Consider the following 8,935-nt stretch of genomic DNA (forward strand, 5'->3'; position numbering starts at 1 on the left):
GCAGGGGTCCAATGTTGCCCCTGCTTTTCCTCCGGCTCCCCACATATCTGAAAAAGGACTTTTTATTGTCCTTGATGCTCAAAGCTAGTTGGAGTTCAGTTGCAGCCTTGGCTTTCCTGGTCTGCTCCCTACAGGACCGGACCAGTGCAGAATAATCCTCCTTGGAGGTGACTCCCATCCTCCACCCTTTGTAGGCCTTTCTTTTTAGCCTCAGGAGGTCTGCTAGGTCCCTGGAGAGCCAGGGGGGCTGCTGTGCCCCACATACAATACTACTGATGAAATCCTGACCCCAGCGAAATCATTTCCATTTCAGTGTTTTCATTATAAATGCAAAATATGCTTTAATTCAAAATCTGTTTTTTTTTTCTCTAGATTTGGCAGATTGGTATGTCCCTACAGCTGGAATGTTTCTATGGATTAAAATTAAGGGCATTTCTGATACACACCAGTTGGTCATGGAAAAAGCCTTAGAGAAAGGGGTAGGAAAAATTATACTACTGGGAAACACTAATACAGTTTAAGGTTTGATTTTGAATAGAACCATGTATACCATTTTGTTTGTTTCTTATTCAATCAGTTGTGACTTGTATTAGGTTTTCTTCCTGGGTCATTAAGGAATAAATTCAGTAACTAGGGTGGTGACATCACATTAATAATATCAGTTGGATTTTACCCATTATGCAAATGCTTAACATTTTATTTCCTATGCACATTTTTAATATAACTGAATCATTGTAATAAACTTAATAATTTTAAAACTGCAAATAGCACTAGATGACAGAGAAAATGGTCATGAAAAAGAATCACACTTCAAATAGACAAATGTCTTAGGCCCCAGTCCTATGGCAATGTTGGCATGGGTAAATCTGGGTGGCACTGTTCCACAATGTCTTCACAGGGGATAGCAAATAGTATAAGTGCTAGTGTCTGCCATCTGGTTCTTAGGATAGGACACGAAAATATATTAATAGGGAGAAAGTATAGGCAGTTAGACATAGCACAAGGATAATAAAATCCAGGCAGCCTTTAGAAGCATTTAGTGGAAGCCTTTGGAGCTCATGTACTCTATGCAGTTTTCATAGCAATTGGTACATCAGAGAAGAGTTCCTGTCCTCATTAAAGTTCATGGCAATTTTCCTATTTGACTTCAGTGAAGCAGAAATGCGTGCGCAGAGCATAAATGATAAATTTCATAGGGAACAGTGTGTAACAGGGGATCGGCTCGGGTCCAGTCACTACATCAGCCTGCCCCACCTGTCTAGGGCAGTCCGTCCTGCCTTTCCCGCCACACCTTGATGTACCAAAGTAGATGAAAAAATGCAGGAGGCTGCCCGTGTAATTGCCCTGATGCCAAGGGTGGCACAGCTCCGAACCTTCCCTTATACCATGTCCCATGCCTCACAGAAGGCATCCAAATCCACTACTACTCCCCAGCCCCATTGCTGGGCGCCACACAGCCTCTGGCCCAAACTTGACCTCAGGCATCATCAGACCTACCTTGGCCACATGCCCTCTCACTGGGGCCTCCACCCTGCCTCATCACTGGGCTGCTGGGCCTTACACCCTTTGGGCCTCAGGCCTCACTGTGGGCCTTGGCCCCTGTCTTAGTCACCTTCTATCAGCCTGGACCCTGCCTCAGGCCCCACTCAGTGGGCTGAGCATTGTGTTTTTCTGTCAGGGTGTGCTCCCCTAGCCTTTCCCCTCCACAGGGCCACCCACATGGCAGCAGGGGAGGAAGCTTTCCAGCATCCCATACTTGCCTTTCACTAGGGAGGCACAAAAGTGTGGCATTTCCTGGAGACTGTCCCACCACACCATCCAAACCCAACAGGGTGTAGTTTCCAGTCATGCCTCAGTACCAGGAACCTCCTCCATCCCCAAAGTTCCTACCCTTGACCTCCAGATATTCTAGGAGCAGACTCCTCTGGCCAGGCAATGTTACTCCAGTGGCAACCCTCCAGCAACTACCAGGTCTGCTTTCAGGGCCTGGTCTTATATCTAGGCTCCCCAGCATCTCTACCAATCAAGCAGCCTCCTGACCACCATGTGACTGCCTGATTGGGTCTGCTCCCACCTGCAAGCTGTTCTGCATCCTGCTCAAACCCTTAAAGCGACAGGCACAACCCATGTCCTGCCACACAGTGACCAAATTAGTCTGTTGATCATAAGAAGAAAAAAAAATACAGGATGTTTAATAAATGCCTTTTTCTTAATAAATATCTGACTACTTGATATAGGGAAAAGAGATTATGCAAAGAGAGGAAACCAGTAAAATGATGTAAAATGTTAAGTGCCCTGAAATCCAAGAAGTGAATAGCCAATTACTCTGCTTTGCTGTAATAAGCCTTAACTATCTAGAGTGGGGTTTTGAACTGAAATCCATCATCTTAGCTGCTGTTTTCATTTTTGTCCAGGGCTGACAATCCTTGTCACAATCAATGAGGATGACCTTAAAATCACAAAGATGAAACATCTAGCAGAAAGGGCAGGCCTCAGCACACCCCACCCACTCAAGTAAACTGACATGCTCCAAAGCCAGAAGTTGGCCAATGAGGCTGTTCCAAATTTATCCCCAATGTCTGCTCTCAAGCCCTCACCTTCTTGAGAGAAGGCACTAGGGATGAGTCTGGAGTAGCTTCACATATAAACTTCTGGCTCTGGAGAGGATCAGCAAACTTGGGTGGATGGGGCATGGGCATGGTACTCATAGCCAGCTTCCCCAAGATCAGTCTTTGACCCAATATAGACCCAACATAGGTTATTGCCCAGCCTGCTCCAGTACTGTATTATCATAGATCATTCGCATGTTAATTCAGGTAGTCCTTAAACAACAAGACTTTAGCTTTCACCAAATACAAGCCAAATTGATCAGGGCTGTAAGTCACAACATAAGTTACATTTAAGAAGCTGGTAAAAATGGGCGGAATTATTTATGTGAAATTCTGCAGGGGTCAAATTCAGTTCCCAGAACAAATGGGTACTGCCTTCATGGAAGTCAAAAGAAATTATAGGTAATGCTGTAATATTGTAGCCATGATGGTCCATGAAAAATGAAAGACAAATATTTTTGTGAGCGATTTATGTTATTGGACCAACTGTATTGTTGGGAGGGACAAAGCTTTTGGGTACCTCTGTACTGAACCTGAGTTAAATTTGAACACAGAAATGTTGTACGCATAAGTGAAAGTACGGATCTGAGTTGCTTGATCTTAGAACTAACCTAATTTGCTCTGAGCATTATGTCTACCCCCTTCCTCCCTGACAATTCAAACTGAATTCCAAATTAGTACAAACAGAAGTTAAAAAGAAGATGCCGTTAACCAATTTCAGCCTTTTTCCAATCAAATGCCACCTGACATGCCACCACTGTTTTGTGTGTCTGCTGGATTTGGCTCAAAAATATCCATGAAAATTGCTCTTGTTGACTGCAGAATGGCCTTGGCCTTGATTTTACTCAACAAAGTGATACAGTGAAACAGTTCTGCAGTTAGTATTAGTCAGGTCATAAGAATAAAAGAATCACTATTCACTGGATCAGACTATAGGTCCATCTTTCCTACTATCCTGTCTCTCACAGTGGCAGAGAGTGGATGCTGAAAGGGAGAGTGAACTGGGTATGCCCAGGGTTTTTCTACTCTACTCCATTCTTCTCTCACTTGCAGCCTCCAGCCTTTAATCAACTATATCCCAAAAGGGAAAAATATTATTTGAGCATCAACTGCATCTGAAATGGAATACTGAAATGATCACATTTACATTCTAAAAATTTCAATGCACTTGACACACTAAAGTAGGTAATCTCTCTCTTAGATATGTCTGGTTCCTGGAGGAGGATTCAACATTGACAGCTCAGACCTTAGTCCTTATGTCAGAGCTTCCCTCTCTTTTGCTTCTCCAATCCAAATTGACCAGGTGAGAGCAAACTGCCCTCTACACCACCTTTGACATATTTTACTACTTCTGTTTTCATATGAATTTGACATTTGCATTTAGACTAACACGGGACTTGCAGATCGTTCTTATATTTCTGCTAATTTTTTAACGGAAAATGATCACCCAAATTCCAATTTAAAAAGTGGACTATTTATCAGTCCCCTTTGGAATCAGGATTACGATTGAAGTACAAACTGGGCGCATCTACATGTGACATTACATCGCCATAACATAGCAAAGGTGGGTATTAACCATGATGACGCCACCCCTGCACAGTAGCTCATTGCTACTGTGCAGTAGGGTCAGAAACAACCTGTGAGCCACTGGGACTGCACGGACATTTAGTACTTGCTTTAGCACAAACTTGGCACATCTATATGAGACGCTACGTTGCCGTACCCATGGGCTATGGCAACAGAGCATTGGTGGGCACTAACCATAACGCCGCCACCATTGGCGGGTACTGTGCAGTCGTCTAGTACTTTAACACGAACTGGGCGGATCTACATGAGACACTACAGTAACATAGCGTTGGCAGGCACCAACTGTGACGCTGCTGCTACCGCACAGCAGCAACTCGCTACTGCACAGTACATTTAGCAAGCACTAAATAACTGCAGAACCGACTGGTACTGCACAGTCCCAGTGGCACTTGGGCCATTTCTGACCCTGCACACCAGCTCATTGCTACTGCGCAGTACTAGCAGCAGCACAGTTAGAAGCTGTGCAGAAGTAAGAAGGTGTGTACTGTATAGATATGCCCTAGTTGTGTCTTCCAAGTTCACAAAGTGTTTTTTTCCATGGGCCATGGAAATAAACACAGGCCTCACAAATCCCAGCATAGTGCCTAAAATATAATTTCACTCTCTAGCCATTACCAGTCGTACACAATAAGGAGAAATTTTATATCAGTCTTCACATACAAAAAAGGATCATTATAAAGAGGAGGGTATTTAATTATTCTCTTTGTCCACTGGTGATAGGACAAGAAGTAGTGCAGTTGATCTCAATATTTTTGATCCTGAAGCACTCCTCAATTAACTCAAATCACCCCTCCATAACTTTTGTAAATTGTGTGGCACCCAATTTGAAAAACTAATTTGTATATTAGCACACTCACCACCTCATAGAGAAACCATGCCATGGGTTTGGGGGATCTGACAGGAATGGACAAGCCTGAGGCTGCAATTACCTGCTTATCTCCTCAAACCTCCTAGCACCCTTCAAAAGGGTATGGTGGCATCCCAGGTTGCCGTGGTACTCTGGTTGAGAATCACTGTAGTAATGGGTTTAAATTGCAAGAAGGGAGAGTTAAGTTAGGAATTAGGGATACTGGGTGCCTGTACACAAGCATGGAGGCTGCTTCGACGTACTGTGATTACAGCATGTCACTGCTGGAGTGTGGCAATTATCGTGCTCCAGCAGCCTCCCACATCTCGTGTATCAGCATCCCTGTGCTTCAAAACGGCAGCAGGGCCACATGAACTAAAGCTCGTTAAACAAGCTTTAGTTCAAACGCTCCCACTGTCATTTTGAAGTGCAGGGACACTGATAAACAAGATGCTGCGGCTTTTTACTTAGAGCGGCTCTCGGAGCCACTCTAATTAAAGCACTGTCCCCCCACCCCCGGAGCACATGTAAAAGTGCCCACTATGTTTAACTGTAAGAGTGGTTAAGTACTGAATGGGGTTGTTGAATCTCTGCCTGGGGCAGTTTACACAAAGATAGTCATGCTTGATCAGGGAGTTTAACAAGATATTCTCTCAAAGTCCCTTCCAGCCCTATTTTCTCTGATTCTAAGGCCCTCTCTACACTTACAGGTATTACACAATTACCTGGTTAATTGCACAATTAACTGAAACCAACTGCATGTGCAAAGTAGCTATCACACAATAAAAAGCCCCAACTAGCTATAAAGTTAGACCTCAAAAATGTGTACTAACTTTACAGTGGTTGTTATCCAACTTTAATTTGCACACGTAGCAGGGTCTACCCGTGCCTGACTAGGCTCCCAGGCACAGGAGTGCGGTGTGCCATGCCCAGCCAGGACTGGGAGTCCCACAACTGTGGAGATTCTCAGTCCCAGCAGCTGCTCACTCTGGGTCCCAATAGCACCCCACAGCTGCTGGAACCCAGAGTCCTGCAACTGCTGATGCTGAGTCCTGGTAGTCCAGGACCCAGCTGCGTGAAGCCCCTGGGGCTGAGAGAGCACAGCAGCTAGGTCTCCCAGCCACAGAGGTGTATGGAGTATGCCTACAGCCAGGAGCCCCCTCAAATGAGGGGGCTTCCAAACTTGGGAGAATGCTTCTTGCCAGTGCAGGGGAAGCCTAGAATCAGGCTTCCCCTGCACCAGCAATAAGGCACAATTGGGTCTAATGTGTGATCCCACCACAATCACACCTCCTGCCATGAATGTGTGGTATGGCAGGAAGCACAATTGTTTTGATCATGCATTAGATCCCATCTCATCTTTACCTACACATGTAGAGGGACACTAAGAAAGATGGCAATAGCTAATAAAGTGGAAAATTGTGGAATAACCAGCCCACGGCAGAAGCTGATTAGAACCTAGAGGCTGGGTTATACTCTGAAACATAAGTTTTCCTTTTTCTTTTCATACCTAACTTAACAGTGGTTGTTCTTATTATCCATACACATATCTAACTCTCTTTTTTTTTTTTTAATCAGGTTAAGTTCATTATCACTAGTACCTAGTGGCTCTGAGTTCAGCAAATTGTTTATGCAATATGGGTTATTAGAGCACTGCCCCCCCACTGCATACCGAGTAAAGAAAGTAGCAGAGAGAGAACAAACACCTTGTTTTCACAACATCAAGTGCCATGTTTTAGAAGAGTAGTACAGTATATGTTAATACAGTTATGGGGAGTGAAAAATAAAGGCCAAGGGGAAAATTCTTTAAGTTCTTCATATAATTCAGCATTTCCAGGTGGTTGTCTCAAATTATTATGCTTCCTCAAGAAATAAGTATGAAAAACATGATCACACTTCCCTTGCTGACACCAACAGAAGATTATTCCAGCATGCTGGGTCAGTTGCATAGTTTTTTCTCCACTTGTTGCTCTCTGTTGTCTGCAGAATATTGTCATCACATTATCACTGAAATAACACTGTACCTGACACTAGTAAAAATATTTTCAGATCTTGGCAAACGTTAAATTTTCTAAACTGCAAACAAGCAGCATGAAGCAAAAGTGCCTGCTCAGAAAGCCATCACAAGCCAGTCAAATCCATTGCTCTGAAAGACCACCATCTCTTTAAAAAGCATGTACTATAGTAGAGAAGGCAGGGTTGGAAAACTGTTTGGGGTTTTAATATACTGAAACTGAATTAAAGTTTCTCCAGACATAGGGTCCGATTTCAATTCCCACTGAATTCAGTAGCTGGCTATAACCCATAGGGTTAGGAACAAAATAAACACCGAAAAGCTATAGACAAAGGTTATAATTGACAGTTTAATGTTAACAGTCAGTGTGTAAGTAGCTGCTGTTAACAACTCTAATGCCTTCTTTTGACAATTGTTTTAATCCATTTCTCTCTATTTTTTTTCATTGTAGGCTTTCCAGAAGCTGGCTGAGCTTATAAGAGAAAACATATGAAATCTTAGAACAAAGGCCTCTGGAAAAAATGATTGTTAGAAACCTGCATTTATTGACATTTAGAAAGGGTATATCTAATTTCCCCGGCCAGCATAAAAAGAAATGTTTCCCTTTAATCAATAACAGCACAAATATTAGTCTTGCTGTTCAAATTGTGATATTTGCCATGCTATCATTAGCTATCATGATACCCAAAAATAAATAACTAATAATAATACTTATGAGGTTTCTATACAACAGACTATTATTACAAGGGATCTAGGACAGAAGTTCAATAAACTAATTTACCCTACTATATTTCACAGTGTATAAATTGAGTTTTGATGCCCAACTTTTAACTCTTAAAAATTCAACCTCGACTCATAACATATACACCTCAGCTTATACACTGTCCCCTGCAAGTGGCACCAGGCCCGGCACTTGGCTGGTGCAGCCCAGGCAATGCCACTTGCAGGAGATGGGGGCATGCCAGCCAAGCACCAAGCCTGGCCCTGTCTGCTGCAAGCGATGCTGCCAAGCACTAACCCCAGCCCCAGCCCCTGCAAGCGGTGCTGCCAAGCACCGACTCCAGCCCCACCCCCTGCAAGCAGTGCCAGGCTCAGCACTCGGCTGGCGCAGCCAGGCTCGATGCTCAGCAGTCCTGCTTGCAGCAGACAGGGCCAGCGCAGCACTCAGCTGGCGCAGCCCAGGCAGCACCACTCGCAGGGGATGGGGGCACACCAGCCAAGCGCCAAGCCGAACACCACTCACAGGGATGGGGACAGGGCTGGTCTTGGCACTCCACTGGTGCAGCCCCTTATTCTGCAAGCAACACTGCCTGGGCCACGCCAGCCAAGTGCCAAGCCCAGCCCTATCCACTGCAAGTGATGCTGCTGAGCACTCAGCCCAGCTGTGCCAGCAGAGTGCCGAGCCCAGCACTGCTTCCAGGGGATGTTGCTGGTCTCGGCGCTCAGCAATGCCACTCAAAGCGGTTTCCTTCCAGTTTATGTGTAATTTCTCTCCCTAGCTGATATAGTATATTACCATTAATTATCAACACGTGCTCTGAGGGTTAGATAGGTAATTATCATCCTTGTTTTCATCATCATTGTAAATCTCCTGGATTAAAGCATGACCCAGGCAAGGCATCCAAGACCAACAGTCTAACTTCAGCCTGTGGGGATATCATCAGAGAACGGCCACTTGTGTGATGCGTATGCATGACTCACCAGTTTGTGATAAAAGGCTTTCATCATATTCCCAGCAATGCTACCCACGCTCTTGTGACTTCTGCTTCCTGTATGTGTTAGGCCTAGCACATCTTTCTAGCACTGCATCACTGCTCAAAGAGTTCAATAGCCTCTTTGATCCTCATGCATCACTGCTGTCTACCTGCAGCCAGCAAT

The 8,935-nt window shown here is 44.5% G+C and overlaps 1 pseudogene; it reads left to right on the forward strand.

Annotated features, from left to right (window-relative positions):
- LOC102384040 overlaps positions 1–7,550 on the forward strand; it is a 31,101-nt pseudogene extending 23,551 nt beyond the window's left edge.
- Positions 7,551–8,935: the final 1,385 nt, after the last annotated feature.

Source organism: Alligator sinensis, unplaced genomic scaffold, assembly GCF_000455745.1.
Source record: "Alligator sinensis unplaced genomic scaffold, ASM45574v1 scaffold512_2, whole genome shotgun sequence".
NCBI lineage: Eukaryota > Metazoa > Chordata > Crocodylia > Alligatoridae > Alligator > Alligator sinensis.